General features: G+C 39.8%; 1 protein-coding gene across 1 annotated transcript in view; it reads left to right on the top strand.

Annotated features, from left to right (window-relative positions):
- Positions 1 to 21,983, top strand: part of cdh6 (cadherin 6) — a 108,976-nt gene that overhangs the window by 52,980 nt on the left and 34,013 nt on the right. Inside the window, exon 5 of the mRNA XM_077735480.1 lies at positions 5,680 to 5,852. The gene's annotated coding sequence lies outside the window, so the exon portion shown is untranslated. The remainder of the gene's footprint in view (positions 1 to 5,679; positions 5,853 to 21,983) is intronic.

Raw genomic sequence — 21,983 nt, 5'->3', positions numbered from 1 at the left:
AACCTTTTGAGAACTGAATCTGGGACAACACCAAGACAGAATCTTTTGAGAACCAAGTCTGAGACCAAGAAAAAATCTTTGGAGAGCCAAATATGGAACCAGGACAAAACAGAATCTTTTGAGAACCAAATCTGAGATGGCCTGAGACAGAACCTTCTAAGAACCGATTCTGGGATGACAACAAAACAGAATCTTTTGAGAACCGAGTCTAATACCAGGCCAAGACAGAATCTTTGAGAACCAAATATGGAACCAGGCCAAGACAGAATCTTTTGAGAACCGAGTCTGGAATGAGGCCAATACAGAATCTTTTGAGAACCAAATCTGAGCCGGACTGAGACAGAACCTTTTGAGAACCAAGTCTGGGACAACACCAAGACAGAATCTTTTCAAAACCAAATCTGAGACAAGACCAGACCCCCCATTAGCCAAAAATCAATCACAATAACTCTACATAAAGACTTGTGTACATCAAGACCAAATCTTAGAGAAAGACCAAACAGTTTTCTTCAGGACTCGACTCCAAGATCGGACCAAAACTAGTTGGAATCAGGAACCACAGTCAACACTCCGACTCAAACAAGCCCAAGACTATATTTGAGTATTATTTCCTGGCTCTGAGACTTCACCAAAACAAGACCCTTCCGGACTAAATCCAGTTTCTAACGCCAGCCACGAACCAGTTAAAACGTTTGAACGCAGTTGGCATTTGCACGATCTTCCCAGAGGACCATACGAACCGGAGACAACGCACTTCCTGTTGAGGCGACACGGTGACCCTCCGTGGAGGCGGCCTCGGCGCAAAGAATAGGCCAAAAAAGAAGAGAGTATAAGAAGAGTGTACATTGTGAAGGCATCATAAATCACGGCGCCCGTCGGTGGCAGGCGCCCCAATTGCGCTGCGAGGGCACGCCGGGGCCGCCGTCATCCCAAACTCATGTTTTGTGTCCCCGGGCTACGTCTCGGGGAACAAATGGAACGGCAAAATAAGGCGACCGTTCCCCCAAGATTCGCAAAAGCGCATTTGGGATGCACCTGATGCACTTGGCTCGTAATCCTGCAAGTTTAGGTTGGAATTCGGAAAAAGTAAACAGGCATTTTCCCTTATGTACCTACAAAAAAAATGCTAGTTCAGTAGCTGGCTAGTACTTGTAGGCCATTGTTTGTGAGCACTATTTACTTTGAGACTAGTTTGTTCACATGAAGTACTAGTTATTTCTCATAGTACGAGTTCGTTCACATGTAATACTAGTTCATTCACATTTTGTACTAGTTAGTTCGCCTGAAGTACTAATTTGTTCACCTGAAGTACTAATTTGTTCACCTGAAGTACTAATTTGTTCACCTGTAGTACTATTTTGTTCACTTGAAGCACTAATTCATTCACCTGAAGTACTAATTCGTTCACCTGAAGTACTAATTCGTTCACCTGAAGTACTAATTCGTTCACCTGTAGTACTAATCCGTTCACCTGAAGTACTAATTCGTTCACCTGTAGTACTATGTAGTTCTTTCACGTTCACTTTCAAAGTACTAGTTCATTCACACGTATAGTACTATTTTTTTCACAAATATAGTACTAGTTGGTTCACAAATAGTACTAGTTTTTTTACATGTAGTACTAGCTCATTCACTTGTAGTACTATGTAATTCTTTCACATGAAGTACTAGTTTATCCACAAAGGTAGTACTACTTTGTTCACAGATATTTTACTACTTAGCTCACAAGTATAGTACTAGATAGTTCACAAGCATAATACTAGTTAGTCCACAAGTATAATACTGGTTATTTCACAAGTATAGTACTAGTTTGTTTTCATGTAGTACTATGTAGTTCTCTCTCACAAAGTATTAGTTCATTCACATGTATAGTAGTAGTTCATTCACATATGTAGTACTAGTTTGTTCACTATTACAGTACTAGTTAGCTCAAGTATTGACTAGTTATTTCACGAGTATAGTACTATTAAGTTCACAAGTATAGTACTTGTTTCTTTACATGTAGCACTAGTTTGTTTCACATGGGCTATTATTTCATTTACATGAAGTACTATTTCATTCACATGAAGTACTAGTTGGTTGTGGGATCTGTATACAATTACACTTAATAGTTTTATTTCTTAATTGTGTGGGAATAGTCTACATTTTCCAATCAAACCAGCATGAGAAAATCTGTAGTCATTTCATTCCTAAGCAATTCAATCCCATCTTCATAGAGATAGTACTTCAAAATGTATCATTGTGGTTTTTGTCATTTTCCTTCCAAGTACTTGTCAAAATTTGATGACACGTACAGTTGCAAAATACTGGCGTTTATCCACCAACCAATGAAGCCTTGTTTACACTGCATTTTTTGCTGATTTTCTCCTGGTAGCTTAACAAAAACTGGCACTTTTTTTGCATTAAAATGAATTTCCCTAAAAAAAATCCCGTTTTTTGGCACCTAAATGAACTCCAACGCCAAAATACCCTCCCTTCAGTTTAGTCCCCAACAAAACCAGTCAATTACTTTGAAAAATAAACATTACCCGCTACAAAAAACTGACACCAAAAATTCAAACACCCTTAATAAAAGATGACGTATTGTGACAGTTTGTCCCTGGAACAGATTATTTTTGTTTACACCATTTCATATGGCCAGAAGCGATTGTTTATCATAGGATCGTGATAGGGATCGGCGCCCCCCCATGGTGGTACTCGGCCTTGAAGGGGGGGCAACCATCTTTGAAGTCACTGCCTTGCCGTCCGTCATGTGTTCCGCCGTCAAGGTTGGCGCTGTGACACTCATCTGGCGCAGATGTGTAGATGGAATCCCACGCCAAGTACGACACCCCCGCTCGGCAGGGTTCGCCGTTTGACGTTGACGGAGCCTAAGTGGCCGCTTGGCTAGATTCCAGAGATTAAAGTCGGCGGTCGTTGGGACGCTAGAGACTGGTGAATGTCAGATTCTTCGGGACGCCATGTTTATTGCGAGAGTCGTCACATCCAGATGGTAACAATATTGTAAAAACAGTTTGTATAGTAGCAGAAATTAGGCCGTTCTATGTAAAATATCTACGGGATTGAGTTGAATACTGTATTTTCTCGCCTATAAGCCGCCACTTTGTAAGATGTACCCTTAAAATTGCCTTAAAATTGCCTTAAAATCGTTGAATTTGACAATTTCTCGTGTATAAGTCGCCCCCTGATTGACAAATTTAACTTCCATATTCATAGTTTTATTAGGAAGTACAAATGTGTTATTTTGAAGGGAAAATCTTAAGAAAAATCATCACTCCTGCCTTTTCTACATTATTATTACTACAATAATTTTACGTTATTTATTCAATATCGTAAGAAAGTTGATTTTAAAAGGATGTCATGTGACCATTACAACCAGGAAGTGTGTTCATAGTGGTCTACTTTGGATGTCGTGTGACCAGTGCAACCAGGAAGTATGTCTATAGTGGTCTACTTTATCATCCCTATGTAAGATGGTGAGGTTTTTATCATATTTTATGAAACACGTTATATTTTTTCTCTGATTTAATTCATATACATTAAAATTAATGTTCTTTAGCATTTTAGTTGCTTATCTTTTCTTTATTTCGAAATAAATGACCTTTATTTTGAAATAAACAAACACATTGTCTTGTATTATGGGCATTTCATGCATATCAAGTCTAATTTAAGCGCATATAAGCCTAGTTTTTGAGCTACAAATACGGCTTATATGTGAGTAAACACGGTACCCCATAATGTCACGTTGTCCCTTTAAATTCCTGATGCTGCAATTGATCACTCCTATCTCCAAACTAAATGAAATCAGTTGTTTTTTATCCATTCTCGTCGCCAAATCTGGACTTGATTACCCCCATCGCTCCACATCTTAATGACTCCTCCCCCTTTGCGATAATAGCATTCTTTATCTTGTCATCGGGAAGCGTTACTTTCCAAAAGGAATCACACCTTCCACTGATCCCCTGCCGCTGATATCCACGCTTCCCATCAGATTCTAATTACACTTGATAATTTAATTAAAAATTCAATAAAAACACGCCTTGTTTTTTTACCACTGTCACTTCATTAACAGCTAGCTAGCTTGTCCTTCTTTTCCCACTCTATGTAGTACTTTTTAGTACTTCATTTTGCTCTTTCTGTCCCTTTTGTTGACAAAAAAACAAATGCGAGCCATCACAATTGACCTGGTTTCCATCGCAACTTGTTCGGCTCGTGAACATTTTATTTGTAGTCCGCTAAGAGGGCGCTTAAGCGTTCATTACATGTATACGTCCTCGCGTACACATCAACGCTGGAGAGATTAGAGGACGGTAATCTGGTGCAGGCAGTCAGCGCTGGATGAAGTAGTGATGAGCTGCATTAGTTTGATTACTCTCTAACCCCGCAGTTTACATGTCGGACCCTTTAATCTGATTTCTGGCCAAACACGCCGCCGCCGTCCGTCTCAGCGTCCTCGTTGACTCGCCGTCCACGGCCCGGGCGAATCGAAACCAGACTAAACCGTGACGGAGATGAAAACAAAGTTGCCGAGTTTGTAAATATGAGAAAATGGGAGTAGATTTGACGGAATTGAAGGGGTTGGGGGATAGTACTGTGTGGGACACCGAATAGGGAAAATACTGCAGTGTATACTATAGTTTTTGGTCCATAGTAGAAGACTTTGTTGGTTCTGGTTTTATGGTACTGTGGCAAAATGTAATTGTAGTTTCTGTTTTGGATGTTGGAAGGTTCGTACATTAATGTTTTGACATATGAGTGTCCGAAATTTGAGATACGAGGAAAATCTTGAGTATTTTTTTGCCCTTTTGTCGAGTTATTACTCTATTTAGTTATTTTATATGGAAAAAATTGATTTGTGATGTTAAACTCGTATCAAAAGATATTACTTTAGTCAAAGTATTTCAATTAATACTGTTAGCATGACATGTTATACATAGCATAACATATACATAACATGACATATTCACATCTTAAAATATGCATAGCATGACATATAACACATCTTAACATATGCATAGCATAACATATGAATCGCATGACATATACACAGCTTAACATATGCATAGCATAACATATGCATAGCATATCCCCTAGCAGGAGTTTGCAACATTAATTTATGTTGTGCAAGCAGATAAAAGTAAAATACAAAAGGACTCATTTGAGCCTAATCTGTCTTTAATTCCTGTTTTATTTAATGTTTGGTATGCAAAATTAATAATTACGAATATGTAACACTTTTCCCAGGTTGAAACAAACATGTTTTGGAAAAAAAATGCCTGTAAAAAAATATTTTTTTACTCCTAACACCAAAATATAACGAATTAGAATTGAATTATTGATAAATCTTGTGTATTAAAATCAATCAAAAGCAAATTACAATGACATCACCTAATTTTTTACTGGATTATTCCCATTAAGAGCTCACATTTGACTACCAATGACGTCCACCCACCCCCATTTCTATTAAAATGTGCCTCTAATCAAAGTCCATTCTAATTTAACTGTTTAAAGACTTGTTTACAACACCACACAAATACAAGCAACCATTTTTATAGCATCACAAATCCTCATTTAAATCAAATGTGCTGTTGATCAACTTAAACGCCATTCTTCTTCTTCTCCCCCCTACCCTACCCTACCCTCTCTTCTTCCCCCTCCCTCCCTCCCTCTCTCCAACAGCCAATGGGAGGCAAGCGTCCCCCAGCCTCCGTGTCATCCACCCAGCGAGGACGCAGTTGCTGCGGACTCGCGGCCGATACCGGCTGCTCTCAAACGGATACTCTCGTTCCTTCCTACCAGTCTCTCTCTACCCCCCTACCGCCTCTCCTCTACGGGGTTAAAAACTCTCTGAGGTAAGTCACCAACGTATATTAGCATTTATCTCAAAACAGCTAGCGGGATTATTATTATTATTGCAGGCACGTGTAGTGATAAATATGAACTGTAACTTGGAGTATCTTAGATTTCAACTTTTTACCTCTTAAAAAATCATTTTTAGAGTTTTGAAGTGGTCCGGATCAAGCTAGAACCTGATTTTGATTGTTTTATGGTAGAGAAAACTTGGTGTTGTGGGTTTTTGGTCGCTTAGATTCCCATCATTTGCAGTCCGGGGGGAGCGGCGTTGTTTTTTTTAGCCGGGACTCTCGGAACGAGCCTTGGATGCGCGGAGGTGCGAGCCTCGGTGTGGTGGTGGTTTTTGGGTGTGTTTTTTTTGTTTGTTTTGGTGGTGAGAGACTTGATGACAAATTGTGGTGTGATTTTATAATTATATTTAAGCTTTGTACATGGGAAAGTAAGGTTAGATGTATGGTTGTTTTTAGTTATTATGTATAAACTAGTTTAAAGTGTTGGTTTTGATGTTTTTTTAAATGATGCCATTGGTGATTTAGTCATTTTTTTGCATTACTGGGACTTGTGTTTTTGCCGCAATGTATCCATGTGTTTGTCCATCCCATGGACGGTAATAGATGTCCAAAAGGTTTGCAAATATTGGGTCCAGGGCAACTTTTTGGTTCGTTTGTTTGTGCTTTCCTGCTGTGAATTTAAATGAATTTGTCAAAACGACTCAAACTAGATTGGACATCAATCTCAGTCAATGGCACCTGACAGGACCATCTACATTCTTTGTCTATTCCATAGACGACAATAGATGTCCAAAAGTGTGCAAACCTTACGTCCAGGGCAACTTTTTTGGTTCGTTTATTTGCGTCTTCCCTGCTGTGAATTTAAATGAATTTCTCAATACAAGTCAAACTAGATTGGACACTAATTTCTGTCAATGGCACCTGACTTGACTATTCAAGACACACGGTGGACTGTCCTCAGTTCCCGGTGTGGGAACAAGTCACCCGTTGTGTTGGGATGGGAGGAAACGAGTCGGCTCGCAGTGGAGCTTGTGCCGGTTTGATGAACACATGAAACGCGGGAGCGGTAGAAATAGGAGGCTGATCAAAGACACGCGGGTAACACGGCAGGTGTTGAATATTTAAAGGCTCTGTAAATAGCACAAGCCCCGGTATGGACATGTTAGGTCCATGCCATGTGTGTACATATACCCCAAAAACCACCACTGGAGTAGAGTCCAGTCCTTAAAAGACACTTGAGTCTGAAAGGGAAAGGGAATGGTCTCCATCTGCCTGCTACCCCCCCTGCGGGGTGCCGTGACGTCACGTGATGGTGGCACGTACCCGGCGGCGGAACGGGGCAACGCGCTGACCCCGACTTGATGATGTTACGTACGCTCCAGATGGGCCGCGTCGTCCGCCATGACGGCGGATGTTCTTTCCGAAGCTCGGTGGCCGGCATCTGTAGCCAATAATGTGAAAAAAACCTGATGGCAAGGCCTCTAGGGGACCGGCACCCCCGCTCTGGGGTCTAATGGATGTATGCTGGAAACATTTGAAGACATGGACTTGTTTGGTAGAGTGAATTAGTCACGGTTGGACGAAAATACAAATAAATAAGAAGTTGTTGCTACTGTTAGTCGAGCTACGGCACCCTCGAGTTAGGGGAGTCGTTGAAATGGCAATTATTTTTTTGGTCGGCTTTTTAGTGCTGAGGAGTTTGACGTTTTTTAGTCACTTGGCATTTTTTTTTTTTTTATTAGAAGAGTCACTTGGAAATTTCAAGATGGCCGCACGGGTTGTCAGAATTTTGGAAGTGTCGCTGACAAGCGTTTTTAGGAGATGAGGCGTTTTTAAAAAGTGTTGGGAAGTGTTAAAAGGATGCGTTTTTTTGGGGGAAAGTGGTAGGATTTGTGAGGATTGAAAAAATGGGTGTTAGGTTTTTTTGGGTGTAAAATGGAGCACAATAGGAAATGTGAATGATATTTTTTTAGAGGAAATGATTGGATGATACTTGTCTGTGAAGAACAGATATTTTTTTAATTGAAATACTAGTTGTAATATTCAGAAACTTGATCAGTTTAATGTACTTTAGCATTTTGCGTTAATTGTTAAATATGTTAACATTACACAACCATTTTATCATAGTTTATTTTTCGGTCTTGTTGAAGTAACTGGAAGTAACTTTCAAGAAAGAATTACAAATGTGATATACTTTAAAATATACATCGAGATTTACCACACCTGAGTATAAGTTGCAGTACCAGGAAAATCTATAAAATGATGTAACTTGGAGTGTTGAAAAAGTGCCTGTAAAATTAACTAGTATATGAAATTTCATACTATTTCAACTTATGGACAAACTCCTGTTAGTATTTTTTGCAAAAAAATGATCATTTGTACTTTATATAACTTGTGAAGTTAAACTCATATCACAAAGTATTACTTAAGTCAAAATATTTTAATTCATACTGATATCTTAACATATGCATAGCATAACATATGCATAGCATAACATATGCATAGCTTAACATATGCCTAGCATATCCGCTAGCGGGAATTAGCAACGTTAATTTGTTTTACAAGCAGATAAAAGTAAAATACAAAATCTGTTTTATTTCCTGTGGATTTTCTTGAAATATAAAATTAATTAACACGAATATGTAACAATAACAATGCAAAACTTCACCTGTAAAACAGATTATAGTCCGTTTTTTCATATTGCATCCTCAATTTTAAGTCATACATTATTTTGTGGGTTATTCCTCGATTGTCCGCCATTGAAAACGACTTGGATGTCCAATCCACTTGTCCGTAATCCCAACAGATTGGTCGTCCATCGTCAGTCACCAAGCTAAGAAGGAACACCCGGAGAAACCATTTTCCCAAAACCACCGTCAAGGTCAACCTGACTTAGCCAGGTTTCCCCTAAAGGGATTTTACAGGCTTGAACCCCGGCCAGAACGGTAGCAAGTCCGTTTAAAACCCAACAACCCCCTTCTTTAAAAACAAAACAAAACCATGTTTACGGCAAAAAAAACATAAACACAACGTTCCTACCTAGCTAAACAATACCTCATTAGCTCTCCCTGGACTCGAACTCAAGTCTTACATCGCTCTCAAGTCTCACATCTTTTCCCGAAGATTCTCGTTGTGGATTTCGTCAGCTCAAAGAACCCGGTAGATGTAAATAAATGAAGGGTAGATGACGGGTAGTGTTAGCGTACAGCGCAGTTAGCTCGATTTTAAAGGCTTTGTAGGGTCTGTAGTTAAAAACTGTTTTCTCATGAATGGTCAGTGTTGTTTTTATGGGTTTTTTAAATGAGATGACTTTATAAAAATAGGGTGACATGTTTTGAGGACCCCCCTAAACCCCTTTTAGTGAGTCTTGTGGAAAAAAATGTCAATGAGAAGGAGAAGTGGGTCTTTACAGTCGATTGGCGAGTCACGATGAAATCACTTTGGATTTGTTCTTTTGGGTGGGAGGTGCTAAAGTGCTGCCAATGTTGAAGAAGCGACTGCCAATAGAACAACTCCCCCCCTCCGGCACCCCCAACGACACACACTCGCGCATGCTGGAGAGGCGCCACAGCCTTTCTAATCACTAGCGATTGTCGGTGGTCTTCCCGGGTGGGGGAAAATAGCGCTGTTAGCATGTTAGCTTCATAATTCGTAAAGTTGGATTCTAATGGGGATCATTGTTATTGATTATTGTTGTTTTTAGTACTTCCCATCATATCTGTTCTTCATATATTATTTATATTTAAGTGGATGTAGTTTTATGAATGTGTTTGTCGATAAAAAGCATATTTTATTTAGGTGGTGTTTGTAGAATAGCGGTTTTTAAAGGCGTGGTAGAATTAAATGGTTTTTCCTACTGTAAAAAGTTGGTGGATGTACGATCCGTTTGAGGTGAGGTAGTGTTTAAAAAATAGCTGTTTTTTAAAGGCCTAATGTTTGTCGATAAAATAAGCATGTTTTATTTAAGTGTAGTGTTTAAAAAATAGTAGTTTTTAAAGGAATAGAAGAGTTTAATGGTTTTTCTACTGTAAAAAGTTGATGTCCAATCCGTTTTGTGTCGATGTAGTGTTTAAAAAATGGCAATTTTTAAAGGGATAGATGAATTAAATGATTTTTCTACTGTTAAAAGTTGATGTCCAATCAATTTGAGACGATGTAATGTTTAAAAAATAGCAGTTTTTAAAGGAATAGAAGAATTAAATGGGTTTTCCTTTGTAAAAAGTTGATGTTCTACGGGTGACAAACTTAAAAAGATGATAGTGAACCATCTGATTGGACTCCTATCATTGTTTTTGAGCAACTTTTTACTGATCCCCAAAGTTTAGTTTTCCTTTAAAAAACATCTCAAACCAAACTTGTCGTCATTTGTGAACTAAAATCACATTTTCCTAAGTTATAATTCTTAAAATGTTCCTATGCTTGATTACAGTTATTAGTCTCACCCCAAAATAAACCAAAACATATATTTATTCTGACACAGAAAACATAATCCACCTTGAATAGTCATATTTTTTAATTATATTTCTCCCAAAAAAGAAAAGAACCCCAACTGCCGAGTGTCTTTTCCGCCCGGATACCGACCGGCCCTTCCGTCTTTTCTTCCATTTGAGGTGAAATCGATTTTTTGACCCGGCAACGGCAAGCGGGAGGGGCTTTAGGATTGGATTTGGAATGAAATCCCTATATCCAACGCGTGTGTGAGCGGCCACGCGCTAATAATCTAATAGTGGGAATCACGGATCCAGATCGCTATCAAAATCTAATCAAGTCTGGCAATGGCCGCCGGGCTCGTCTGCTGGTGTTTGCGCGTACACGTTTCCTGTTCGCCGGTAGAGGTGACGGCGACCCCGTCTACGTAAATCAACTCGCTAAATTACTTGGCTAAATTGGAACATTTTGCTTCGCTAAAGTCGGATTAGCGGCTACGAGGCTAGAGAAGCTTTAAAAAATCAGTTTTTTTTTAGTTTTGGTCTTTAACTCCCTGCTGTTTGGTTTAGAATTGAAGATACTTTGAATTTTTGAGTCATGTGACCATGCAGGTTAGTTTAAGTAAAGACGTGTTAACACCATGTTTTTGATGGATAGTTTTTTCAGGTTGTTGTTGTTGTTGTATAGTGTTGTTTTTTGTCATTTGCTAACTGATGGTAGCTATGTAGCTTGAGTCGCTATTTTTTTCTGGTCCTGAGAGTCTAATTTTTGTATGATTAATTGCTTGTGGAGTTGCAGTTCATGTTTTGGCCAGTGGAGGGCAGACTTCTGCGTCAAAGGAATTAAATGGTTTTTCGACTGTAAAAAGTTGGTAGATGTCCAATCCATTGATTGGTAGCAAATATTTTACGAGTAACAAACTTAAAGAGATGATAGGGAGCAATCTGATTGGACGCCTTTTAGTGTCGAACTGTTTTTTCTTTATCTATTATTTATATTTTAGGTATTTTGATAGACGTAGTTGACTTGAAAATGATTTGAATTGTGCTGCATAGGTTGGGGGGTGCTGGAGCCAGCCAAGGGAGCAGTTGAAGTAAATCCCCAGCCATTCTGTAGTAATTTATACATGAATAAAGTAGTATAACTGTAAATAAGACAGGATTTATACTTAAGTTTGGTGAAATTTGGGAGTTATTTGACTGTCAACATAATTATTTACAGGGTGTCTCAAAAAATGTACTCACTTTTAGAATAAAATGTACTCACTTTTAGAATGACCAGAAAACGAGCCTTTAGAAAAGAGAACTTATCCGAGATGTAGAAAAACCGGTAAGGACATAAAAAGACCTTTTTTTGGACAAAGGACCCAATGGATTTTTAACTGATTACTTCTTGAATTGGACACGAAATACGGGTAAAAAAAAACCCCGAAATTTTCAAAGTTGATGAATGAGTAATGGATTAGTTATGCCTGCCTTGCTAGTTAGCAGTCATGATGCTTCTTTGGCGTTGTATTGAAGGTCGTCTGTTGAGCCTTGTGTAGTTTTTTGTGAGCCGTGTGTAGTTTTTGTGAGTGTGCATGTGATTTACTTACGTTTTTCAGGACGAATGACGCCCGTTATTGCGAATGACAGCAACACTGCGGCTCTTAAAAATACGTAAACGAGAAAAAAAAGTATTTTCCCTGCCTTTGGCTTCAGGGGGAGTAAAGAGGTGGGAGTACGTGCGCGGGGGGTGCCGAGATTGGCAAGGGAATCGGCTGTCTCCGTGCCCCCCGGGCTCGTCACCCCTTTCCTCCTTGGTAGAATGGTCTCCTGTCTATTTTGTGAATGATATCTGGATTCTATTGTATGCGCAAAAAAAGCTTTTGTGACTTTTTCGCTTATCGTTTTTTGCTGTAAATGAACAGGCGGCAGATCAGAAAGGCTTTTATTTTATTTTTTCTTCGATTTCCTTCTCGGGAAAAGGCTAACCATGGTGGGTTACTTGGTTCTGCTTGTTATGGGGTTTTAGCGGGTATGCTAGGATGTAAAATGGGCTAGTTCAGGGGTGTCAAACATTTGGTCTGCGGGCCGAATACAGATTCATTTGAGATCAAGTGGGCCGGACTAGTAAACTCATAGAAAAATTACATAGAACTAACAATAAGCCCACTTTTTTCCACTTTTGTATTAGTCACTAATACTAATAATTAGTGCAAAGAATGAGTAAATTATCAAAATGTTTATTAACAGAATTTCCCTTTTACATTATGAGCAATATATTATGGACAAGAGAATAACATAACATAAATAAATGTCAATTGTTGTCTGTGCTTACTAAAACATTGCGCAGATAAGACCAGAACTACAAATTTTAAAGAGAAATTCATATTTTCTTTATACAATGCAGCTTTCTTCCCCGGGCCGTACCAAACCACCAGACGGGTCGGATCCGGCCGGCGGGGCGTATGTTTGACACCTCTGCGCTAGTTAAACATGTGCGGGTATAATTGCTGGTAGAAGATGTACGCTTTGAGGGAAGGTCATTTTTGGAGAAGATGTGACACTGGTTTAGGTGGTAGGACGTGAAAAGTGGGTGTCGGGGGTCTTGCTTGGTTTCCAATTAGGGTTTGACGGGTCTGGAACTGGTCCTGGGATCGGGTAACCCACGCAAGACCGAGAGAAGTACTAAACCTGTTTGTCTGGAAACGGGATTCGAGTTGATTTAGGTGAGGACTGAAAACCAGGTTCTGTTCCAGTCTGCAAGGGGTCCTGTTTTTGATTAGTAAAAGACACCTGATTCGTTGAAGTAGTAGCAAGTGGGCCAGACCCTGCTGGTGGATCCTTGTACTGCAATGAAACCCCCCCTTGAGTGTCAGCCGCTTCGAGCTAGTTTGCCGTAATGAAGGCAAACTCGGGTTGTAGTTTGCCAGAGGAACATCTCACTGTGCGCCGCCGGACTTTCTTTGAAATGGAAAACTAGCATTAAACATTCCATTTGTATGATTTATAATTATAACCTCATTAGCATCCCTGCTCTGAGGAGTATAGACATATAGAGAAGGACTCCATTCAACGGGATGGTCCGTTAAATTGCTGTCTTTGCCATTTTGAGTGGATGAATTGTTGTAAAGTAGTTCGTTATTCTTGTCTTTTTTCGTGTAGGGGGGCAGGGTTTGGGTCAAGGGTTCGATACCAGGTTCGGGCCTTCTTGTAAAGGGTTTGTAAATGTCCTTTGATTGGCTAGCAACCAATTTAAGGTATACAACACCCACAGTTAGCTAGGATAGGTTCAGGAACCTGTAAATTTGATGTCAGGACTACAAAACTGGTCTTAGTTTTTTAGTCTAAAGTCCAAGCACATATGTCCAGTTGCACCGCGGGCTGTAACATAAAACGCAACCATGATGTCACCCCATGACACGCGGCATCCAGACGCAATACTCCTACGAGACTTTGCTCACTCTAACGCTAATTTGATTCAGCGGAGCTTTAATTCAATCCGGCGGCCCGGGAGCCTCTAAGTGGCTTTTAAGAGAGTCTGAAGGGGGCTGGAGGGGACTAGATGGTGGGGTGGGGGGGTTAGCGAGGATTAGGTGACACTCCAGAGAGGTCAAAGGGTAGGCTAACAGTGGCAGGTGGTGCTTGATAAACAAATGGTGGAGCTAACAATGATGCTAACGTCAAGTGGGATTCTGTAATTGGTTTTTGAGGGAGTTCGAGTGATTGGGAACAATGGAGGGTAATGATGAGGGAGGTTTTTGGGTAGAGGTTCCAGTTGTAGTCCAGATGGTCTGGGTCTTAGTTGGGCTTTGTGCTAGCAACTGCTTTGTGTGGCATGGTGGTGGTAGTGGGAAAAGTTCACAAATCATAGTATCTGTAGAATGGAAAACCAGATAAAATTGTACTAATATGTAGCAAAGTCTCAGTCCAGAAATGGTGTATCTGATATTTTACTTGTTGTCATTGGGTACATTTGATTTTCAGACTTAGTCTACCATTGGAAATGTCAATCAAAGTGTCCATTCTATCTACCATATTTTCACGACTATAAGGCGCACTTAAAAGTCTTAAATTTTCTCAAAAATAGACAGTGCGACTTATAATCCAGTGCGCCTTATATATGGAAAAAACAGGAAACGAAAAACCACCACTGTGGGATATTAAAAAAACACAAACGCCTGAACTGAATACTCAATACTGTTAAATATGCAGATGCCATCTTAGTTTACAACATCTTCCATCATATAGCTCCTCCCCCACTGCAAGATTTTATACAAAAAAATTCCAAAACCTCAACAATGGCTGGCTCTAGAGGTGACTGTAAAGTAGTGAGTGCTTCATACCTGAAAGTCAATAGCAATTACCCTATTTTCACCACTATTAGGCGCACTTAAAAGTCTTCAATTTTCTACAAAATAGACAGTGCACCTTATAATCCAGTGCACCTTATAATCCAGTGCACTTTATAATACAGTGCGCCTTATATATGGAAAAATGTCATTCATTGAGGGTGCGCCTTATAATGCGGTGCTTCTTATAGTCGTGAAAATTCGGTAATTTAGAGTATTGAGTTGAAACTTTTCGGTTGCAGGACGCTAGGGAAGTGCTTTCCATCTTCCGTGACCAGTCAAATGATCGGTCATTCCTCATTTCTCCTCCCCACAGTTCGCACTAAAAGTGTGAAACCTTGTTTAGCGGAAGAACTCCCCGCTGAGTGCTAATGTCAAGTGACGGCCACCATATTGCAGTCGACAAACACGCGTGTGGCTGGAGGTGCGTGTTTACTCTCTCCTTTGCCGCCACCGTGCAGCCCCTCGACGCTTCGGGGGGATTTTGTTGTGTTTAGATGAAGCCGGTAAGGGGGGGGGGGGGGGGGGGGAAGGTTAGCGCGCTGCTATTTTTATTTATGGAAGCACGAGTCGGACAAGCTACTCAATTTATCTCACAGAGAAGGCTCTGGAAGGGCGTGTCTGGAAATGAAGGCAAGGGACTGGTCATATGTCACTGTCAGGTGGTTTAAGTGCATCGTTTTTTTGTCAATCTAACGTCAGGTGTTTAGTAGAAGCTAGCAGAGGTTAGCGGAAATCGGGGGGCTATGGGGTTTGGCCTCTAGGGGGTGTAAAGGGGGATCTACAGAGTATAATGATGCAAAGAATGTAGTGTTTCAGTGTTAAAATGGTTCTTTTTAGGATTATCAGAGTTAGTGTTGACATTTTTTTGTGGTTTGGCCTCTAGGGGGCGAAAAGGGGATCTACAGAGTGTAAAACTAAGGTATAGTGATGGAAATAATGTAGTGTTTCAGTGTTAAAATGGTTATTTTTAGGATTATCAGAGTTAGTGTTGACATTTTGGTGTTGTTTGGCCTCTAGGGGGTGTAAAGGGGGATCTACAGAGTATAAAACTAAGGTACAGTGATGGAAATAATGTAGTGTTTCAGTGTTAAAATGGTTCTTGTTAGGATTATCTGAGTTAGCGTTGATATTTTGTTGTGGTTTGGCCTCTAGGGGGCGAAAAGGGGATCTACAGAGTGTAAAACTAAGGTATAGTGATGGAAATAATGTAGTGTTTCGGTGTTAAAATGTCTCTTGTTAGGATTATCAGAGTTAGCGTTGACATTTTGTCGTGGTTTGGCCTCTAGGGAGTGTAATGGGGGATTTACAGAGTATAAAACTAAGGTACAGTGATGGAAATAATGTAGTGTTTCAGTGTTAAAATGTCTCTTGTTAGGATTATCAGAGTTAGCGTTGATATTTTGTTGTGGTTTGGCCTCTAGGGGGTGTAAAGGGGGATCTACAGAGTATAAATAAGGTATAGTGATGCAAAGAATGTAGTGTTTCAGTGTTAAAATGTCTCTTGTTAGGATTATCTGAGTTAGCGTTGACATTTTGTTGTGGTTTGGGCTCTAGGGGGTGTAAAGGGGGATCTACAGAGTATAAATAAGGTATAGTGATGCAAAGAATGTAGTGTTTCAGTGTTAAAATGTCTCTTGTTAGGATTATCTGAGTTAGCGTTGACATTTTGTTGTTATGGGCCGCCCGGAGTTGACAGATACAACTGCGGGACATCGTAAAAGAGCAGATGGGACGAGGCACGGAGGCTAGCACGACGCTGTCGGGTGCACGGGGCGTTGAGAAGCCGTACTCCGACTGGATTCGTTTGACGATAGCGCCGTTGACAGATAAGCTGACAGACGCTTCGCCAGCTTACATTATTTATGAGTATGTTTCACAGGTGGCCGACCAACGCCGCTATAGGAACACTTGATGTTGCGTTCAGGGATGCCCGCGTTTTTTTTTTCGGTTTTTGCGATGTGCTAACATAGGCAAGTTTAATTTTAGCTGGGAAGTTGTTAGCACAATCGGTAGAGTTCCTACAAGGGGGAGGAGCTATGAAGTTAGAGAAATGTTAAGGACACTTGATTGGATGTTGTAACCTTCCCATTCAGATGCAATGTGTATGTTTTTTTAAAGATATTAGCATCTAATAGGCGTACTTTGAATATTAATGACCACAGAATTTTGATAGTCTGCAGTTTTAATCTGAGTCGCCGCCTTGAGCCAGTCTAAACCGGTTTTCTAAAAAAAATACAAGTTTTTTGAGTGTTTTTACCAGACAAACGCAAACTTTCAGATCACCAGTAGGGCAAAACAATTTATCGTCTACTGCTGGGTGGCATTTTAGAAAAAGTCTGTCTATTTAAGAACTTCATTCCCAGTTTGAATGACAACTGAGTCTTCTCATTTTTTATCTTAACAACCCGCTTTTTTGGCATTTAACTGAGTCAATGTGGTTCTTCGGGACTGTGGGTGGTTTCAAGGGTACTGGTGGGGAAAAATTCCCGAGTCTGGGAGTTTTCTTGTTGTTTTTAGGGCGTATTTTAAGGCTTTGGGTACCCAGCCAAGTAGAAATGGGGTGTGGCTACTTACTGAGAAACTAAATATTAAGCTAATTTTCTGAAAATCATCTTATATTTGTCTTATACTTATTTCTTATCCAAACATCCCCTTGTTAGGCAGTTGTAGCGCTAGCCCCTGGTTAGCTACAGTTAGCTAAAAGTCTACTTGATATTTGATAAACATTGTACTTAATAAGTTAACCACTAGGGCTTTGACAGAAGCTAACTGGAACTCTATGATTGTTTACTTCCTTATTTAGCCCCGCCCTGATCATATTGCCCAATATTATTTGCACTCCAATGTATCTTTTTGAGTTTTTTGCGTACCACCCCCCAAAATACCCATTAGATTTTAATCCAAACCAAAAAAAATCCAATTTAGGGCCTTCTATTCCTTGCCAGCTTACTCCCAACTCCCTCTTTATTTTTTCTCGGCTATTGATAAACCGCAATCAAGCAGCCAAGGCTTTTATTTTAGATTCCATTTGATAGCCTTAGTCTTCAGACCTGGGGGGTGCCGTATGCTAATGAAAGAGGACGGAATGAGAGTGCTTGATTGGCGTCTGGGGGGAAGGAGGGAGTTAAGGGGTTTTTCTTCATAAGTGCGCCTTTGTTTTGGTTTTTTTTGGCTCGCCCTAACAAAAAGACCCCTATTTTTTTTCAACCTACTTAATAGCAGCTCCGGGAATGTCGATCCAAAAAAGAAAACCGGTCCTAGCGACCTTTTCTCTATCAGAATTCCAAGAGGCTAACGGTAGTAGCGCTTTTTTTAAACGTCTGGCAATAGAACAGCGTTTAAAATGTCCAAGTCCTCTGTCCACAAATCGATGGCCTCTCGCTCCGCCATAAATGTAGTCACCTTCCCCGTTAAAGGACGACAGCGTCCGCTCTTTTAACGGCGGGATGAGGAAGCCAGAAAAACGTACGCCGCCGACCTCAAACGTGAACGAGTGATGGCCCCCAAAACAGTAAAATTCCAATATATCATTTTTCCAGTCGCTGAGCAAGATTAGCTGCTCAAAGCCAGCCGGTGACATTGCTCGGCCAAAAGGGACGCATTAATGCACTATTGATTGTTTATCTCGAATAACATTGGAGGGGGGGGGGGGGGGGAGGCGGAGTTTAGGGCGGTTGGCGGTATCGTGGGTTTCGTAGGTGCGCCGTAGATAATGCCGTCTTTTGACTCCAGATTGACAATCGGCGGGCGAATAGGAACACGGGCTATCTTGCGACATTCCAGGTGTGAAATGGGAAATAGAAACTGGGCCGCCATGTGGTCCACGTGCGATAAGGGCAAATAATTCAATCTGTTAGCCGACACGGACCGCTAACTTCTTCGGAGTTAGCGCCTATGTGAGCTTTCGGGTCTTGGTGAACTTTCACCTGACTTTAGGTGGCACCTAGCGGAAGTTGATAGTACATATCGGGGTTGGGTATATTGGTGCTCGGATGATTGGTCGCCGGTCAAATGGTGACAGAGAGTTTACTGTTGAAACCAGCTCTCAAAATTATATTAATGAGAGAGTTTAATATCTAAGTACTGTTTAATATCTAAGTACTGTTTGATATATCAGTTCTGTTTATAATGTAAGTATTGTTTAATATGTAAGTACTGTTAAATATAAGTATTGTTTAATATCTAAGTACTGTTTAATATCTAAGTAAGGGTTTAATATATCAGTACTGTTTAATATGTAAGTACTGTTTAATATGTAAGTACTGTTGAATATCCAAGTACTGTTGAATATCCAAGTACTGTTTAATATCCAAGTACTGTTTAATATCCAAGTACTGTTTAATATCCAAGTACTGTGTAATATCCAAGTACTGTGTAATATCCAAGTACTGTGTAATATCCAAGTACTGTGTAATATCCAAGTACTGTGTAATATCCAAGTACTGTGTAATATCCAAGTACTGTGTAATATCCAAGTACTGTGTAATATCCAAGTACTGTGTAATATCCAAGTACTGTGTAATATCCAAGTACTGTGTAATATCCTAGTACTTTTTTAATATCCAAGTACTGTTTTTAATATACAAGTACTGCTTAATATCTAAGTATTGTTTAATATCCAAGTACTGTGTAATATCCTAGTACTTTTTTAATATCCAAGTACTGTTTTTAATATACAAGTACTGCTTAATATCTAAGTATTGTTTAATATCCAAGTACTGGCGCTAGAGATAGTTTTACCACATAGGTTTGCTGAGAGCCACCCGTTAAAAGAGCCACATATATCTCTCGAGCCATAGGTTCAATACACCTGCTTTAAAAGGTGAAAACGGATGTCCACAAATGTAAAAATTCCCCGGCAAAGAGTTCATTACAAACCTCTAAAGTGGGTTCCTTACCGCGTCCACGGCGGTTGACAAACGACACCCCCATAACACCCGCTCGCCTCGATACCGCGGCGCGCTTTGGAAGAAATTTGCTCCAATTTAAGAGGCGTAAAAAGGCAGCGTGTGAGGTCGTTAATAACGTAAAAAACGGGCCTTCCCGACTGTCACCGCGTTGTTTTATGGCGGCGACCACGTAAAGGTCGTTACTCTCCGTCATGGGGGAAAGTATTTTCCGTACACGCTGCTTTTATTACGGTTGTATTTTAGCCGTCGCGTTGTTTTAGCCCCGTGTATTATTTAGTGTTGTGTGACAATTGTGTTGTCTGGAAATTGACCCTCTGCTACCATTTACGGCCCCTTTCGTGAATAGACAAGTCCGGGTAGGGAAACTATGGCTCGGGAGCTACATATGGCTCTTTTGATGGATGCAAATGGCTCTTTACCAACCTGTGAGGTAAACTATGGAAACTACAGGAATAGGACTGAGGTATAAATGTGAAATAACTTGATAAAAATTCAATTTATGAATGTGAAATGACTTTTTGACCAAATTATATTCAGTAAAAAGTTTTTTTAATAAATAGCATACAATTAAAACTATTAAACATTTGCAATCAAGTAATATTAATAGATATTTTTTTCTTCTTAAAATGCAGAGCACAAAACAGCAAAAATTGAAAATACTTATGTGACGTTCGGTAAAAAAAACTTTTAAGAGTTAAATATAGACAAATATATCTCAAAGTTTTTAATAGTACTTTAGATGAGGCTTATATTTAAAATTTTTAGGTCCGTATAAGTCCCCTAAGTTTAACACCCATTTATTTTGAACCAAAAGACAATTGTTGCCCTATTTAACATATTATTTTTTTGAAAAATGGCTGTTTACTCACTTATAGAAGGTAAAAAAAATTTAATCACTCGTCTATTATTATCTGACAGATGTTTCTAACCATCCTAAAAAAAATCAACTCTCTACGTCGCATTGTTTGGACAAACGTAGCGAGAGTATCTTAACATACACCCATAAATCACATTTTTTTAAGAATTATAGACTAAAGAAAGGTCTTAACCCGGGATTGAACCTTGATTTTAGGACTGTGAGGCCGCCCTGCTAACCCTCGACCCCCAAATTTTACTTATTAAACAATATTTCAAGTTTAAAAATACATAAACAGTTCTCCTTACTATTAATACTAATTCCCAGAAGTATGTCTTAACATGGAAGTGTAACCAACCATCTTTTTGGAGTTTTTACACAACAACAATGTTGTTTTGGGTAGTATTTTTTTATTCTAGATGTATTTTGACTTTATCTAATTATACAGCGCCTCCTACAGTGAGTGAGTGACTGACAAGGAGTCGGCCACCGACTCTCCTTCCCCTTTTTTCCGCCGCCGCATAGCAAATAAGTGGAATAAATCACCAAATGTGGGCCAAGTCCACAAGAGCCCCTAATTTTCCCATCTTTTCTTTCCCGCCTGGCGTCCATTCGTCCCCACGAATGGAGTGTCCCACTTTTAGATGCCGTCGAGTGCTGCCCTGTTCACCCTTTCATTTTCTCTTTGGACTCTTTGCCTTTTTCCTTCTTAGTGTGGCATCAATGTGTCGGAAGGTTGTTTTATCCAGACTGAAAAATTCATGTGTCAGTATGCCGCATTTGGATTTATCACAGAGCTTGGCGTACAATTCTTTAGAAGCGGGAGGCGGGGCTAATGAACTAATTATCCTTCTGTTATGCTGCTGTAATATAGAAAATGTACTGTGACCAAATGTGCTGTTAAGTGACCTAAAATCAACCGGAATTGCCCAAAAACTAACAGAAAATTACCAAATGTAATGCACTTGCCAACTTTAATAGCCATAGATGTCCAATCAGTTTGAAGTCAGTGATTTTTTTTTATGTAAGGCTCTTGTGCGCCCCTTCTGGGGGTGGTGCCTTGCGCATTCACCTGCATTGCCCATCATAAAAACTCAAAATTGCCCAAAAACCAACAAAAAATTACAAACTTTAATGTACTGCCTAACTTAAATGGCCATAGATGTCCAATCAGTTTGAAGTCTTAGTATTTTTTTTGTATTTTTTTGTAAGGTTCTTGTGTGCCCCTTCTATGAGTGGTGCCTTGGGCGGTCGCCCATATTGCCCATCGTAAAAACTTAAAATTGCCCAAAAAACTAACAAAAAAATCACAAAATTGAATGCACTCACTAACTTCAATAGCCATAGATGTCCAATTAATTTTAAATCAGAGTCATTTTTTTGGGTGGATTTTTCTGAAAGGCCCTTGTGTACCCCTTCTATAGGTTGCGCCTTGCTTGGTCGCCTGTATTCCACATCGTAAAACCTCAAAATTACCCAAAAACTAACGTAAAATTGCAAAATTCCACTAGTTTACTTCAATAGCCATAGATGTCCAATCAATTTAAAGTTGGATTGATTTATTATGTCCATCTCCTTGGCCAGTCACC

This window comes from Stigmatopora nigra, chromosome 16 (assembly GCF_051989575.1).
Source record: "Stigmatopora nigra isolate UIUO_SnigA chromosome 16, RoL_Snig_1.1, whole genome shotgun sequence".
Lineage (NCBI taxonomy): Eukaryota > Metazoa > Chordata > Actinopteri > Syngnathiformes > Syngnathidae > Stigmatopora > Stigmatopora nigra.
This window is presented reverse-complemented; position numbering and strand designations above follow the sequence as displayed.